The sequence below is a fragment of the Ambystoma mexicanum genome, chromosome 6q (genome assembly GCF_040938575.1).
Source record: "Ambystoma mexicanum isolate Mex_15411 chromosome 6q, UKY_AmexF1_1, whole genome shotgun sequence".
Lineage (NCBI taxonomy): Eukaryota > Metazoa > Chordata > Amphibia > Caudata > Ambystomatidae > Ambystoma > Ambystoma mexicanum.
The window spans coordinates 1,066,286,007-1,066,304,326 of NC_090937.1; positions in this window are offsets into that span (position 1 = coordinate 1,066,286,007).

Sequence of the window (18,320 nt, forward strand, 5' to 3'; positions counted from 1 at the left end):
TCTCAGGGTGGTAGGGTTGTGACAGTTGACTGTCTCTTTGTCATCATCGATTGTCACCTGGTATGTGCCAGGCCTGTGTGCACTCCGCAGGGGTGGGAGTTTAGGTGAAAAATGTGGCCACAAGCTGGGTCCGGGCTTCCTCGCCACGTGCCCTGTCCCCTCCCATGGGCAGCGCCTGTGCCTGTGGTTGGGGATGTGGGGGCACCACCATGTCCACCGGGACGCCCTGCCGTGTTGCAACATTGTGCAGGACACATGCTGCCACAATGATCCTGCACACTACTGGTGGTGCATAGAGTAGTTGCCCACCAGAGCGGTCAAGGGAGCGGAAACATGACTTGAGCACTCCGAATGTGCGCTCCACTATGCCCCTGGTTGCAATATGGGCGGCGTTGTATCTTACCTGGGGTGGTGTGGGTGGGTTCCGGATTGGCGTCATCATGTGGTTGCTCAGAGGGTAGGCACTGTCCCCTGGGGAGGTGATAATAGTTGAGATTATTAGGGTTTGGATATTTGTCTGTGTGTGACTTGCATGCATGTGCAAGGGCATTTGTACTGACCTAGGAGCCATGTGTCGCCATGCTGCCCAGCTTCCAGGGCCCGGCTCAGGGCAGACATTCTGTATATGAAACTGTCATGGGTGGAGCCAGGGTAGTTTGCATAGACAGAGGTGATGATTCCCTTTGCATCGCATACCACCTGTACATTGATGGAATGCCAGTGCTTGCGGTTTCGGTAGATGTGCTCAGTGGCCCTAGGTGGACGTAGGGCCACATGGGTGCAATCTATGGCACCAAGCACTTTGGGGAACTGTGCCACCCTGAAAAAATCCAGGACAACGGCCTGCCTTTCTGCGGGTGTTTTGGGCATGTATATGTGCCTGCGGACTGAGGGGCGCGCTGTCATGATTGCCAGTACCTGGTGTAGGCAGCGTGACTGCGTGACCTGTGAGACCCCCCCCACTATGGCAGTGGTCCGCTGAAATGACCCAGTGGCCAAAAAATGCAGGACATTGAGCAGCTTCTCCAAGGGGCTCAATGCTTGGGAGCAAAGGGTGGGGGATGTAAGGTCATCTCCCCACTCCTGACCAGGTCTAGGATAATATGGGGTGGAAACCTATACCTGCCGTAGACCTGGTCGTCAGGCATCCCAAAAAGGCTTGTCCGTGGTGCGAAAATGCGTACCCTGGCTATTCTCCTCCTCCTGCGGTGTCCCACGATCAGTGCAGCGACAAATGGGGCATTCATCGTAGCTGTATATACGCGTTTGTTGTTTGCGCGCACTTTTATGCTGTGCACGGGGACGCTTCCGCCTGCCTTCGCGTGGGCGGACGCGTTGACGCCTGTGCACGTCTTTTGCCGTTCGCGGGTTTCCCGTATTCGGATACGTGGTAAGACTGTACGTCCGAGTGTCATCGCGTGTGATCGGAGGGGAGTGAGCTTACACGCGATTGGCCTGGGTACGTGTGTTTCGGGGTGCGCGGGAAGTTCCACACGCGAATAGCCTGGGTACCTGTGTTCAAGGGGTGCGCGGGAACTTTCACACACGATTGGTGGAAATCCATGTGTGTTCCTTCATCACGTGCAATGAGGGAAACACCCGCGCGCGTCACGTCACAGACGCGCTCACACGCTAAGGGCCTTTGATCCAATAAAATCGCATATGCGTGCTGCCGTGCATACGCGCTAAGGGCCTTTCCTCGAATTACACGCTGACGTCCAGATTTTTCACGTGCCAAATCACTCCGTATCAAGCTGGCCACGCGTAAGCACACGGAAGACCACGCTCCTGCCCAGAAGGCCGAACTACTGCCCCTCAGAGCCCCGAGCACGCTCCCACCTGCCATCTGCTGCTGCCTGACTGCCTGCTGACCACGTGCCCTGCCATTTGCTGCCTGCACATCAGCCAGGGGTGCTGTTGCTGTGACCACCCCTGCTGGAACCGAAGACTCCCAACTGGGATTCCATCGCTCCACAGCCCAGCCCCAGGACCCAGTTGCCCACCCACTCCTGCCTCTGGGGTTGTCATGTCGGGGCAAACACCATCTGAGACCACTGACAACCCCCTGCCAGAGAGGCAGAGGGGCACCAGCTTCAGTGCCACCGAAGTTGGTGTCCTGGTGGAGCAAGTCCTGGGGCAGTATGATGCCCTCTTCAGAAGTTCCCGCGCCGACAAGGAAGGACAGATGAGGGTCCTGGAACGCATATCCCCAGCGCTCCACGTCCAGGTCCTTGAGAGGCAGACCCGTCTGGAGTCGAGCGGTAAGTGTACATGCATCCTGATTGTGAGCAGTGCGTGTGGTGATTTTTCAGTAGTGTGCAGGTTGCACATCTGTTTGTATGGGGTCGAGTATGGGTGGGGGTGTACAAGGCCGTGGGGTTAACACATGCGAGGGCTGGAATGTGTGAGACATGGATGGTGCTTGTGTGTGTAGGCTTGCATGCCAAATGCAGTTGTGTGGGCACACATGTTTGGATGAATGTCTATGTAAGTAGACATGTCCGCGATGTCACACATGTATGTTGTTTTCATCTGCATGTATCAGCGCTGTGTACATGTGCATGTGTGTGTATTTGACAAGGGTGCAACAGTGATGCAACATGGATGCATGTGACAGCGGCATGTGGAAGCCTGATCGGCAGATGTGACATGGATGCCCGTCTGAACACTGCAACACTTGGCAGAGGTGTACACATGCATGCAAGTGTGGTGGTGTGTGTACATGTGTGGTGCACTTCCTGTGTTGCATGTGATGCCTGGCTCACCTTTGCCTGCTCATGCTGTTGTATGTGTATGGATGGTGCTGGCAGTTGTGGTATGGCTCATGTGTGCGAGTTGAAATGACATGTGTGTTGGGGATTGTGATGACATTTCTGAGGTTTGCCAATGCCACTCATGTACAACTGTCATGTGTGTATGTGTCCATTGTACAGTGCCCTGATGCCTGTGTTTTATTTCTCCCTGTCTGCAGCGTCAACTGATGAAGAGGGCGGAGAAGGTACTGTGGAGCACAGCGGCGGGGATCCCACCGCCAGCCGGAGATGCAAGGCCCGGCTCCCCTCCCATGTTGTGATCTCGTCGGGGAGTGAGGAGTCTGGTGCCGCGTCCCAGGCCGCAGCTGCTGGGGGGAGGTCCAAGAGGCGGAGGTTGGAGTTGGATTCCTCGGCAGCAGAAGGGGCAGCTGGGACCCCACAGGGCCCAACATGGGAAGATGCCACGGTGTCATCCAGGTTGGTGGGGGGTTTGGTGGAGGAGGAGGCCGTGCAAGCAACAGAGACGGGGTCTGGAGGTGGGGATCCCACTGGTGCTAGTGGTGCAGTGCAGGACCAGGGACAGGAGGCAGCACAGGCCGCCGCGGAGGTGCCTGTGTGCAATCCTGTCCCTGATCCTGTCCCTGCATCATCTTGCACCAGCTGGGATGCCTACGTTCAGACCCGTTTTCAGGCAGGGGATGAGCTCACGTCAACTGGCCTTCCTCTGCCTGCAGACGTGGCTATCCGGGACCGGGTTGAGCCTGTTCTGAGTGGTGTGGTGTTGCGTCAACGGGCCATGCGAGGTGACCTGCAGTCTTTTCATGAGGAGACTGCACGTCATCTCGAATGGCTCGTTGACCACGTCAGCCTGCTGGGACAGGTCACCCAAGCTGGATTCCTCCGTATGTTGGGGCTTGCTACGACCCCCTCCTCAACTGGACCCCCTACGCGCCAGTCGTCCTCCGTGCCATCTTCCCACCCATCAGTCACCTGGGTGCCCTGTGGAGCTGCCTCTGACGGTGCGGCCAGGCTGGTGGAGGAGGCATCCCTGCCACAGTCGGGAGTCGGACGTCCAGCAGGGGTGGCCACATCAACGACTGCACCCCAGCCGGCGGAGGATGTGCAGGCAGCAGGAGGCAGTGCACGGGCAGAGGCACAGCAGCAGCAGCAACGTGGTGGGAGCCATGAAGGCTCGGTGCCTTCAACATTGGAGGGGCAGGCATCGGCCGGAGGGCAGGAGGACCCAGGACAGAGAGTGTCTTTCGTGTGGCAGCGGTTGGGCCACGCCATAGATGCGGAGCGGCAGCGGGCGGAAGAGGCACGGCTCACAATGGTCAGGGCGGAGAACTCCATGCGGAGGGCTCTGAGGCGGGTCGAGTGCCTCGAGGCAATCCGCAGGGGTTTGGAGGTGGACACGTCGACGGCCCTGCGGACCCTCGGGGCCATGGAAGAGGACCGCCTCCGGGACATTGAGCAGGAGTGCGATGATGCCCTGGCCCGGGACATCCACAAGTGAGCCATCAAACTAGCCCGCTGCCCTTGTACATAGTTATGTAGGTAGTGTTAGGTTTCATTTTTTTTTGGATTTTATTTGGACCTTTCGGACATTGGCCACATTTTTGTATATAGTTTATTTTATTAGTTAGTGTAGTTAGATAGGTTTCCTTTCTTTTGTTGGGATAATGGACCCTGGCTTGTTCCCATGTACATAGTTCACTGTTGGATTGTATTTTTCTTTCACATTTTAACCATGGAGCAATGGCTTTCTTTTTTATTTCCCATTGGATTTTTTTTTGTGGACAGTGACTTTGGACACCATTACTTTGGGATATGATTTTTGGTTTTGCTTTTTTTCACGGAAATGCTTCTTTTGATTTTTGTACATTCACATTTTTGTTTCTTTATTTTTGATTCTATTTATGTTTGCTTTAAAACATATTTTTTTATCATACTTCAATGTGCAGTATCATCTCATTGGTTTCATGCATTTCAAGATATGGGTTTTGAGATTCACTGACACCCATTGGGTGTATGTGAGGGAAATGTGTTTGTTTCGGAACTTGCAATTGGTGTTCTGTGATGTAATTGCCAATTATGAGTGGGTGGATGCAATACTCGGGTGGGTGTTTCGCATTTGGAGGCTGCCCATAGGGATCTAGATTGTGATGACATGTTGGCTGGGGAACATGAGTTGGACATGGGTGGGGGCCTGCTGGCAGGTGCCCCACAGTGCTGGGGGGAGGGGGTGGTGGGGAACATGAGTTGGACATGGGTGGGGGCCTGCTGGCAGGTGCCCCACTGTGCTGGGGGGTGGGGGTGGTGGGGAACATGAGTTGGACAAGGGTGGGGGCCTGCTGGCAGGTGCCCCACAGTGCTGGGGGGTGGGGGTGGTGGGAGACATGAGTTGGACATGGGTGGGGGCCTGCTGGCAGGTGCCCCACAGTGCTGGGTTGGACATGGGTGGGGGCCTGGTGGAGGGTGCCCCTGCACTGCTGGGGGGTGGGGGTGGTGGGAGACATGGGTGGGGGCCTGGTGGTGGGTGCCCCTGCACTGCTGTGGGGTGGGGGTGGTGGGAGACATGGGTGGGGGCCTGCTGGCAGGTGCCCCACAGTGCTGGGGGGTGGGGGTGGTGGGAGACATGGGTGGGGGCCTGGTGGAGGCTGCCCCTGGTGGCTGGGGGGTGGGGGTGGTGGGAGACATGAGTTGGACATGGGTGGGGGCCTGCTGGCAGTGCCCCACAGTGCTGGGGGGTGGGGGGGTAGGAGACATGGGTGGGGGCCTGGTGGAGGGTGACCCGCACTGCTGGGGGGTGGGGGTGGTGGGAGACATGAGTTGGACATGGGTGGGGGCCTGCTGGCAGGTGCCCCAAAGTGCTGGGGGTTGGGGGGGTGGGAAACATGGGTGGGGGCCTGGTGGAGGGTGCCCCTGCACTGCTGGGGGGTGGGGGTGGTGGGAGACATGGGTGGGGGCCTGGTGGAGGCTGCCCCTGGTGGCTGGGGGGTGGGGGTGCTGGGAGACATGGGTGGGGGCCTGGTGGTGGGTGCCCCTGCACTGCTGGGGGGTGGGGGTGGTGGGAGACATGGGTGGGGGCCTGCTGGCAGGTGCCCCACAGTGCTGGGGGGTGGGGGTGCTGGGAGACATGGGTGGGGGCCTGGTGGAGGGTGCCCCTGCACTGCTGGGGGGTGGGGTGGTGGGGGACATGGGTGGGAGCCTGGTGGAGTCTGCCCCTGGTGGCTGGGGGGTGGGGGTGGTGGGAGACATGAGTTGGACATGGGTGGGGGCCTGCTGGCAGGTGCCCCACAGTGCTGGAGGGTGGGGGGGGTGGGAGACATGGGTGAGGGTCTGGTGGAGGGTGCCCCTGGTGGCTGGGGGTGCAGGGGGACATGCGTTGGTGGGCAGTAGTGCAAGTTGACATGTGGGTTGGCTGGGGGGCATGGCCATGGTGGATGGGGTGCCTGCAGGACATGTGCAGGGTAGGCCCCTGTGGTGTGAGCCACCTGCAGGGGCCGTGGAGGGTGTAGAGGGAACACCTGGGAGGACCCACACGTGCAATTCACGTGTGGTGCTCCCCGCGCACCCCTGTAATACACGTACCCTGATGAGATCGCGTGTGGAACTTCCCGCGCACCCCTGTAATACACGTACCCTGATGGAATTACGTGTGGAACTTCCCGCGCACCCCTGGAATACACGTACCCTGCTGATGTTGCGTGTGATACTTCCCCCGCACCCTGAAATACACGTACCCTGATGAGATTGCATGTGTAACTTCCCGCGCACCCCCGAAATACACGTACCCTGATGAGATCGCGTGTGTAACTTCCCGCGCACCCCCGAAATACACGTGTCCCGCTCAATCGCATGTGTAACTTCCCGCGCACCCCCAAAATACACGTGCCCTGCTCAATCGCGTGTGTAACTTCCCGCGCACCCCCGAAATACACGTGCCCCGCTCGCACAGGCCCAATTGCTGTATGTTGCCACTTTTGTAATGCGCAGGGACTCTACCGCCTGCCTTCGTGTGGCGGACGTGTTTCAGCTTGTGCGTGTCTTTGGCTGTGCGTGGCTTTGCCCTATTCGATTCCATGCATACGTGTGGTTCGAGTGCGTGTGTGCGTTCCGTCTGCTTCCCTGCAGTACATCCCCAGTTACGCCCTTATTTTCGCGCGTTGTTCCCCATTCCGCGTTACGCCCCGTGTCCCGCCCACTTTCTGGTGTATGCGCCAAGGTTGTGTGCTTTCACTGTGCACGTCGCGCACGCCTTTCGGGATGTTGCAGTGACTTGTGTGCCATGCACGGGTTTGGCGCACATCCCGAGGTAAACACGCGCAGGGACTTCCATGAATCGCACGCGTGCGCGTGCGCCTGTTTTTTTGCGCTTGCGCCTGCTTGCGCCAAGATTTTCGGCGCACGTTTGTTCCATGAATCGGCTCCAATTGTTTTCGGAGATCTTCTTCAATTGACACCAGTGAAAGGTGAGCCTATTTTTAAAACCTTAGGAGACAAACTCTGCCGCAAAACTGTTGGCAGCATAGGAAATGTCAACCTTTGGCAACATTTCCAATACAGAGAATTAACAGAAAACATGCAGCAATCTGCAGATCTCACTTATGCCAACATCTTAAAATGTATTAGAGTTGGTATATTATCTAAAGAAGCACAAGCAATATTGAGTGCATATGGCCATGCACTCAAGACTCTATGCCCTGGCCACAAGCACCGCAGCATATCACACCCATAGAGTCAGACATTTCAACTATACCATATGGACACTTTTAATGTCCGCGGACATCATGAGTGTCCTTAGAACAGTTTCAACTTGCCTACGAATGGTATGGACAGACATAGCGTCCTCAGAACACCGTCATTTTGTTTATTTACGAATAGCCCAGGACACATAGAACAATTTGAAATTGCTAGCGAACAGAACGGACAGGCATACCGTCCTCCGGCCACCTCCATTTTCTTTATTGACGAACATCCCAGGAAACATTATGTGTTCTTAGAACAGATTCAACTTGCCTGAGAACAAAACGAACAGGGCTTACCGTTCTCAGAACACACCCACTTTGTTTATTTTCAAACATTTCAGGACACCGCCAGTGTTCTTAGAACACTTTCAGCTTGCTTGCGAACAATACGGACAGGCGTAGTGTCCTCAGAACAACCCATTTCATTTATTTAGAACATTTTAGAACATCCGCATTGTCCGCGGACAAAACAAACACAACAGGGGGGTCTACCACCTAAATAAATACAACATTTAACCCATCACTTACTCCCCCACCCTCCCTAAACACTTTCACACAACAACACACTCTACTAAATACTATTTTTCAACAATGTTTCACCGCGATGTCCGTGGACATCCGCAAATCCAAGGTGGCGGGTGTTGCCGAAAATCTGATGCGCTTTACGCTCTTCACCATCCAATCAGCGAACACGATGCATGTCCGCTGACATGACGTAACCCGATTAGCCAATCAGGACACTGTCCGCGGACAGAACAGGGAAGTCTGTCCGCGGACCGAACATAGATATCACTAATTTTTTGTGACCTACTTTTTGGTCATTTAAAAAAAAAACTACTGGATGGAATTTCACCAAATTTGCAAAAGCACGCTTTAGGGACCGAGCCGCTGCTCCTGGTCCAAATTTGGGGAAAATCCGTCCAGCGGTTTGGGCTGTAGGTGTGAGCAAAGTTTTTTCCCCATTCAATCTATGGGAAAGAAAGAAGTTTTGGGTCCCCCCTTATAACTTTGCCCCCCCGGACCAAACCTCACCAAACTTTGCAAAAAATCCAGACTGACCGATATACTTTTTTTATATATGTAGTGTCCATGTAGTTATGGTTGAGTTGCTATTTCCATAAGAAGAGCCCTTTTTGGGCGGCTTATAACTTCGCTCCCCTTGGACGAATCCTCACCAAACTTTGCAAAAAAAGTATATGGACCACTCTGAATTTGCAAAGTTTGGTGAGGATTTGTCCAGGGGGGGGAAGTTATAGTGTCAGGAATCAGGGTTGGCACAGGCGTGGAGTGCTAAAATACGCCTATTGAGACATTATGTGCTGGAAGGACAAGGAAACTTCAGTTCCCAGCATCCTTTGTGTTATTTTGTAGTTTGGCCCGTGCGCGCCTTGCCAGCTGTACTGCATCAAGAATCAAGGCAGCTTAAAGGCAGGCAACGTCGGTGGGCAGGTGTGACTTATTGTTGATTTGGAGCAGGAGGCAGGCTGCCGCGTTCGGTAACAGAAGGAAGGCGTCCGCCTGCGACGAAACGAGATGCAGGGGAGAAACGCTTCATCGCACGCATTCATGGTGCGGTAGGAGCAGGAGGGGCGCTGAGTAGCCGGCAGAGACAACGCTTGCCGTTCTTCGTCTGGGATGTCCCACGGGGCTCCCCAGACTCAAGATAAGTACTCGTGGGGGCAATATATTTCTGAACTGCTTGGAATGATTTACCGCTGTTTCAATATTTGTCTGGGAAGTCCCGCATGCTCCCCAGACCTGAAATAAGTAACGCCCTAATCTCTTTGAATTCAATCGGTGTGAAAAACTAAAGTGTGTTTGTTACTCGGATAATTCAAGAACTTTGCCAATCTTGTGTGGGTTAATGCAAGAAGTACTGCATATGGACAACGACGTTTCACTAGTGCCAGGAACTAAAGGAAATGCATTTATGTTGTATGTTGCTAACGCTGCCTGAAGGGCCATGTGTATTGTCTAATCATTTTGGGAAGCTTTTCCTTATGTGTGGTCATATTGCTTGCTTATGTGTTGTAAGAGAATGATATTTCAGAGCAGGATACAGTACACGTATTAAGGTGTGCTATTCAGGAATCAGGTACATGTTAATAGTGCAGGTGATATTTCTGTTCATTCTATGTGAGTTAGAGTAGGGTTTTTTCCTGGTGTTTCCCCAGTCCCATCCACCTTAGGAGTTTCCTTACCCTCTTTCCGGTGTTCCTAATTTCCCCTCCCTATCCACAACCTCTCCCAAACCCCTCTTCCCCCATTGGCTGCCACGTGGCGACCTGTTTCCTAACTCAGGCGCCTGTGCCAACCACAGTGGGAGGGTTGAGTTCATTCGGCTTCCGTGGTTCGGGGGAGAGTGTCGATCTCTCTTCCTTCCAGTTAGTGTGATTGTGACATATAGGGGGGGTCCCAAAACTTTTTTTTTTCCCATAGTCTGAATGGGAAAAATGTTTTGCTCGCGCCTACAGCCCAAACCGCTGGACGGATTTTCACCAAATTTGGACCAGGAGCAGCGGCTTTTTTTAAAATGACCAAAAAGTAGGTAAAAAAAAATGAGTGATATCTGTGTTCACTTCGCAGACACACTTCCCTGTTCGCTCCGCGGACAGGACAGGGATTGCGCAAGCGGGTTGCATGATGTCCGCGGACATCTGACATGCTCTCTCATTGGATGCAGTGAAAGCATGCAGTGCATCGTGGCTTCAGAGACGCCCGCCATCCTTCTTTCTCGCATGAGAGGCTTTAGGCTTTGTCAGGTCAGCAGGAGCGGGATCTGCCGCCTGTACAGTAAGTCCCCCACTCCTGCTCATGCCCGTGTCTGTCTCCTGTTCCCCCCACCCCCCACTCATGCCCTGTGTCTGCCCTATTCTGCCCCCCCGCTCATGCTCCGTGTCACTCCTGTTCCTCCAGCCCCCGCTCACGCCATCGGCACACGGTGACCAGCGGAGGGCCGAGGAGCGGGATCTGCCGCCTGCACACGAACTCATGTCCGTGTTTTTGTCTGTCTTTCCTTCCCCCCACCCCCCACTCATGCCCCGTGTGTCTCTCCCCTTCCCCCCACCCCCCGCTCATGTCCCGTGTGTCCAGTGCTTTAAGTGGGCCGGGGCCTGCCGGGGCCGGGCCCTGGCAGTCTCCAAAAAGTGAGGCTGAGCCGGGGCCCTGCCGGGGCCCCCCACCCCCACCACGCCATGGCAGGACGCATTATCCCGCCGCGGCCGCAGCCGCAACGAGAGATGCGCCCGCCAGTTAAACGTCAGGCAAGCTGACAGAAGTGCCAGCCAGCCACAGCGTCGCTGTGACTGGCTGGCACTTCCGTCAGTCTCTGTAACTTTCTCTGATGACCCCTCATCTGAGGGGCCATCAGAGGAAGCTACAGTGCCTTAGTTCCCCTCGCCAGGTCACTGACCCTCAGCGAACCCGCGGGCTCCAGGATCTAATATGTAGATTAGATCACGGAGCCCACGGGTTCGCAGAGAGTGAAAGACGCCTCGGGGTCAGTGCTCTGAGAAGAGATCACTGAGCCCGAGGCGCCTTTCTCCTTTGGCAAGGCTTTATAAAAGATGCCTTCAACTGTGTACGTTTAAGCCATCTTTTATACACGTAGAAATATTTCTATGTTTATAACAGATGGCTTGAATCGTACACAATTCAAAGCAACTTTTATAAAGCTTTGTCGACGGACAAAGCCACCTTGGGTTTTGTCCGTCCTCAACGCTTTATAAAAGATGCCTACGTTTCAAGACGTCTTTTATAAACATAGACATATGTTACAAATGTCTATGTTTATAAAAGGCAGCTTGAATAGTACACAAACCATAGTAAGGTATGCACACAAGTGTGCGTAACTTACTATGGTGTGTGCACTTTCAAGCCACCTTTTATAAACATAGAAATATGCAACATTGCTATGAATATAAAAGAAGGCTTGAAAAATACACAAACCATAGTAGTACGCAAACAAATATATAAATGCTCAAATACATTTATATATTTGTTTGCGCACCTTACTATGATTTGTGCATTTTTGGGCCACGCCCACAATGGAGGCCACGCCTCCAAACGAGGGCCCCCCCTCAATTTCTTACCCCACTTAAAGCACTGCGTGTGTCTCTCCCCTTCCCCCCACCCTCCGCTCATGCCCCGTGTGTCTCTCCCCTTCCCCCCACCCCCCGCTCATGATCCGTGTGTCTCTCCCCTTCCCCCCACCCCCCGCTCATGCCCCGTGTGTCTCTCTCCTTCCCCCCCACCCATGCAACATGTCTCTCTCCCCTTCCCCCACCCTTGTGTCATCCCCTATGTATATGTTTCAAATGATGTGACTGGACTCTAAGGGAATTACTATAAGAACCTACTTGTAGGATACGTCTACAAATAAAATACAATTTTTAGTTTCTGACTGTTACTGAAGAAAATCATGTGGCCTAGATATGTCAGCAAAAGAAAAAAGAGTAGGCCAGACGTGTGATGTCATCAGTGATGTCATCAATGACATTTGTGATGTCATCTTTGATGTTGTGGGTGTTAGTCTTAGCAGTGCACGGTGGTGGCGCGAGTTATGGTTGCTTAGCTTACCATAACTGGCGAATTTCAAGGGTTTTTCGGTTTTACTTGGAACCATAAAGTCCCTTTAATAAAGTTTTTTCACTGAATTTCATAGGTTTTTAGTAGCGCAACTTAACCATAACGTCCCTTTAACAACATTTTTTTACTGAGATATATATATATACATATATATATATATACAATTTATATATATATATATATTACACGACCGGCAGCAGCGGCTGTGTACTTATGGTTAAGATGCCAAACTCATAAGAAGAGCACTTTTTGGGCAGTTTATAACAAAACAGTATGTGGCCAACTCTGAATGATTATGCAAAGTTTGGTGTGGATTTGTCAAGAGGGGGGCAAAGTTATAAGGGGGTCCAAAAGCTTTTGAAATTCTCATAGACATAATGGAAAGAAAATGTTGCTCATGCCTACAGCCCAAATCACTGGACAGATTTGCATCAAACGAGGACTGACAGCTTGGCCCAGAAAGCATGCTTATGCAAAAAGTAGTTTGAAAAGATTTATGGTATCTGCGTCCGGTCTGTGGATTCACTTCCTGATTCTGTGTCTGCAAATACCTCTGAACCAATCAGAGTGCTGTGTGATGTTCGCGAACATCATATGTGCTTGCTGATGGGTCAATAAAAAATGTAAGGTGCATCAAAACGTTTTTTTAACAGCCGCCATGTTGGATTCAGAGTGCGCCCGTAGTCCATGAACATCGTGGTAGAAACATAAAAAAACACAATATTACACTTGTCAACCTAACTAAACAATCTCTGGGAAGGTGAGGGTTGATGAGGATGGGATATAGTCATAAAAAAAACATATTGGCTGTATTTTTTTTTCCGAAGTCTGTGAACATCTTAGATGTTCGGGGATATCGATGGGATGTTCGCAAACCTGACAAACCTTGGAGGACATCCATGCATATTTCTGCATTATGGGGTCAGCGAAAAGCAGTATTTGGATAGCTTATAACTTTGCGCCACTCAATAAAACTGCTTACAATTTTGCAATATCATCTTAGAGCCAACCCCAAATGGTTCTGCAAAGTTTGGTGCTTATTCGACAAAAGGGGGCAAAATTAGAGGAGGGGGTCCCAAAATATATGAAAGGCTTATATATTTGGTGCTGTTTGACGAAACTGCACAAAGGTTTGCAAAAAGATTCTAGACCTGCATTTGAATGTTTTTGCAAAATATGGTGGGAGTTCATCAGAAAGGGGCTAAACTTAGAGGGGGCCTTGACATTTTTAGATGGCTTATAACTTTGGTACCATTTGACGAATCTGCACAAAGGTTTTCAAAATGATTATTGACCGAACCTTGAATGTTTATGCAAAATTTGAATGGATTGTTTCAAGTGGGGGCTAAGCTGAATGACTGTTTTTTGTACATACATTTTGACACTTTTCAAAAAATAAAACATGGATGGATTTGCAGCAAACTCATGCAAGGAGCATTGGTAAGGAACCGATGGCATGGTTTTGCAAAGGTGGCGTGTTTTATTTTTTGAAAAGTGTAATAATGTTGGTACAAAAAAAAATATTGATATAACTTTGGTGACTGAGGCACAGGCAGTGGCCAAAGGCCATGACCCGGACAATCTGGCTACTGGCCATGACCACGAGGGACGGGCAGTGCATTTAAAGTGGGCACTGCCACCAGGGACCTGCTATGTGATAAAGATTTCAAAATTGGGATAGATTTGAATGGGGAAAAAAATGCTTGTGACCACAGACTAATGTGCAGGATGGGATTGCAGCAATCCTGTTATGTGTTTTATTTTGTTGCAAAGTGTCAAAATGTAAGTACAAAAAATAGTGATATAACTTTGGTGTGTGGGTATTGGGGCTGGCCCTCAGCAAGGAGAAATGTGTACTCTGATTTAGTTATTGGGACATGCAGAATGACTGAAGCCCTACATTTAAATGGGAAAGCAATTCTGCTCATGACTACAGCCTGGAGTGCTCGACTGGATTGCAGCAAACCTACATGAGGAGCATCAGCAAGGACCTGAAAACATGATTTTGCAAATCTGTCCTGTGTGTAACTTTTTCGAAAGTGTCAAAATTAAGTACAAAGAATTGTGATATTACTTTTCTGCCTGGGCAGTCGGACTGGCCCTCGGCAAGGACTGCTGATAACGCTGATTTGCTTATTGAGGCATGCACCATGCACAAAGCGCATGCCCATGGATTGTGGAGACTGGCCATGACTGCAAGCCATGAGCACTGGCCATTGGTCAAATTATGATGGTATAGTGGACACTGAACTGGGATGCAGGGTAGGTGCACGGAATGACGGGGTGGTTCGGTTGGGCTGAGGTCATGGTCAAGTCTCATGCCCGGGGCAATTCAACCATGACTTGCACCAACGGGATGCACTGTTGATAATGACACACATCAGTATGTGTTGCAATAAATATGTTTGTTAAAGGAGGTTTAGAGTTCTTTCATATATGTTAAAAAAGGAATTGCTCATAACTTATATACAGTGATGTAACATCTTGAAGCATTTACACTCATAAAAACCTATACAATTCACTGAAAAAACATTGTTCAAGGGACATTATGGTTAGGATTCACTAATATAAACCTATGAAATACAGTGAAAAAACGCTGTTAAAGAGACGCTATGGTTAAGTTGTACTGATGATGTAATTCGTGATGTCATCTTTGATGTCCTGGGTGATAATGTTAGCAGTACATGACGATGACGGGAGTTATGGTTGCACAGATTACCATAACTGGTGAATTTCTTGGGTTTTTCGATTTTACTTGTAACTATAAGGTTCCTTTCACAAGGATTTTTCCCTGGATTTGATAGTTTTTTATTAGTGCAACCTAACCACAAACCGCTTTAACAACTTTTTTTCACTGAATTTCATAGATTTTTATAAGTGCATCTTAACCATAAAGTCCCTTTAACAATGTTTTTTCAGTGAATATATATTAAATGGCCTGCAGTAGCTGCAGTGTAGTTATGGTTATGGTTAAGTTGCTGAACTCATAGAAAGAACACTTTATGGGTGGCTTATAACATTGGCGCCCGTCGACGAATAGTCACCAAACTTTGGTGCAGTATCGTCCAGGGCGGGCAAAGTTATAGGTGGGGGGGCCCAAAACCATTGAAATTCTCATAGACATAATGTAAACTTTATTTGCTCGAGCCTACAGCCTAGACCGCTGTAAGGATTTTCACCAAACTTGTGCGAGGAGTGGTAGAATGGTCCCAAAAGCATGCTTTTGCAAGTTTGGTGTAAATCCACCCAGTTGTCATTTAAGAAATGGAAAAAAAGTAGGTACAAAAGAAATGAGTGATATCTGGGTCAGGTCTGTGGATTAATTTCCTTATTTGGAGTATGTGGGCACCTCTGGACCAATCAGAGCGTGCTTTGGTGCCCACAGACATCAATGACACACACTGATTGGATGTTCAAAAATGTAAGTTGTGTCAACATTTTTTGAAATGGATGCGATACTGGATCTACGAAAAACTGCCTTTGTCAGTAGACAGCACTGCGAGAAAAAAGTCTGGAAAATACATTCGGGGTATTTTGTGGCCAAAAGAGGGCCTGGAAAGTGTAGGGGAGTGGACATGAGTGGCTATGGAGCTGTTTTGATAGGTGAAAAAAAGCAGTGCAGGTGTCACCGAGTCCGCTATCAATATTACTGTGCTCAGACGGCACTTGGATATGGGGGGGTTCTGGCGGAGTCTTGTTATTTGAAGGTGTATAGTACATACTTGTCATATGGATTCATTCTATTTGGATGTTTGTGGCCAGTGGCCACACACTCTATAGTAATATCTGTATACTAATTATAGGTAGTGTAGGGGGAGTATAGAGTACCTGTAATATGGTGGAATTATATAAGTGAAGTGTGTATGGTTTGTACGATTGTAGTATGATTGAGGATAGTGCTTATGAAATCTGTATTTCTTTCTTTGTGAAGAAAAAATAGGATAATACTGGGTATGGATACTTAGTTGCATATGGTAATAAAACTGTAATCTCTGGTTCTTTTTCTGTGAATAAAATCAGTATCATTTTTTAAACAAGATAGTTTATAACATTTAATTGCATACAACTGTACATATAGATTTACTTGTTTGACGCTCATAAATAGTAAATTAGTTATGGTTAAGTTGCGCTACTAAAAACCTATGGAATTCAGTGAAAAAACTTTGTTATAAGAGACCTTATGGTTAAGTTGCGCTACTAAAAACCTATCAAATTCAGTAAAAAAACTTTGTTAAAGGGACGTTATGACTCAAAGTAAAACCGAAATACCCCTGAAATTCGGCAGTTATGGTAAGATAAGCAACCATAACTCGTGCCACCGTGCACTGCTAACACTAACACCCAGGACATCAAAGATGACATCACAAATGTCATTGATGACATCACTGATGACATCACATGTGCATTTACTTTTCATGAAAACTCTGTAGGAGGGATTCTTATAATGTTGACCAAAAAGTGTGAAGGATCTTTTGAATAAATATCCTGAGCTAATTAGTGCATTAAGCAATGCATTGATATAAATAGCATTCTATTATGAAGTTCTATCCAGTATACTAATCAACTCATGCAGAAACTTAGGCAGTGTGTGCAGTATACATGATGAAGGTGCAATAGTCATAATCTAACATGTAATAAGTAGCTAATAAAACCCACTTAATACATAATTACACTTAATACAGACAAAACACAAAGAGACAACAACACATACAAATATGAGTATATACAGGGACAGAGAAGTAAGCAAAAAAGCAGAAGTAGTAGCAGAAGAGTTCATAACCTAACTGATTATCTTTATGCAGAGAAATGATTGCTCTGTTTCAAAGGTGCTACTTACTGTATGTATGTGTATCAAATGATGTCAGTGAACCCTAAGGAAAGGAGTGTGAGTACAATGTATACACATATGAGCATATACAGGGAAGGTATAGTAATAAAAATAAAACTATGAGAAAGTGCTGATAACTCTAATGATAATCTTCATGCACAGAAAGGATTGCTCTCTTTCAAGCCTGTGTCTTCCGCTATATATATGTTTCATATGATATGACTTGACCCTAAGTCTACAAATATAGTACCTCTTCAATTTTTACTTCCTGGCTGTTACTGAAGAAAACTATGTGGCTTAGATATGTCAGTAAAGGAAATAAAGGAAGAGCCAGCCATGTGATGTCATCAGTGATGTCATCAATGACATTTGTGATGTCATCTTTGATGTCGTGGGTGTTAGTCTTAGCAGTGCACGGTGGTGGCGCGAGTTATGGTTGCTTAGCTTACCATAACTGGCGAATTTCAAGGGTTTTTCGGTTTTACTTGGAACCATAACGTCCCTTTAACAAAGTTTTTTCACTGAATTTCATAGGTTTTTAGTAGCGCAACTTAACCATAATGTCCCTTTAACAAAGTTTTTTTACTGAATTTCATAGGTTTTTAGTAGCGAAACTTAACCATAATGTCCCTTTAACAAAGTTTTTTACTAAATTTCATAGGTTTTTAGTAGCGCAACTTAACCATAACGTCCCTTTAACAAAGTTTTTTTACTGAATTTCATAGGATTTTAGTCGCGCAACTTATCCATAACGTCCCTTTAACAATGTTTTTTACTGAATTTCATAGGTTTTTATTAGTGCAACTTAACCATAAAGTCACTTTAACACATTTTTTTTACTGAGTTTCATAGTTTTTATTAGTGCAACGTAACCATAACGTCCTTTTCAATGGAGGAAGATCACTAGCATCCTAGGTTCTCAAAGTGGGAACCCGGGGTGGTAAAAAAAAGATGTTTCTTCCCAAACTGGGACGCCACAGGCAGGTGTCCCGGTGTAGGACGGAAAATCTTTTACCAAGATGGACACCAGGGAAAGGGAAGGCAGGGTGTATAAAGAGAACACAACAGGGCATCGGAGGGGGGTCGGAAAGACCAGGAGAGAGACACGGGGCATGAGCAGGGGGTGGAAAGAAGGGAGACACTGGGCATGAGCCTGAAAGAAGGGAGACACGGAGCATGAGCAGGGGGTAGGAGGGGAAGAAGGGACACACGGGGCATGAGCGGGAAAGAAGGGAGAAACGGGGCATGAGTGGGGGTGGGGGGGAAGAAGGGAGACACGGGCATGAGCGGGGGGTGGGGGTGAACAGGGGAGACACGGGCCATGAGAGGGGGGAAAAGGAGGGAGACAGACACGGAGCATGAGCGGGGGTGGGGGTGAACAGGAGAGACACGGGGCATGAG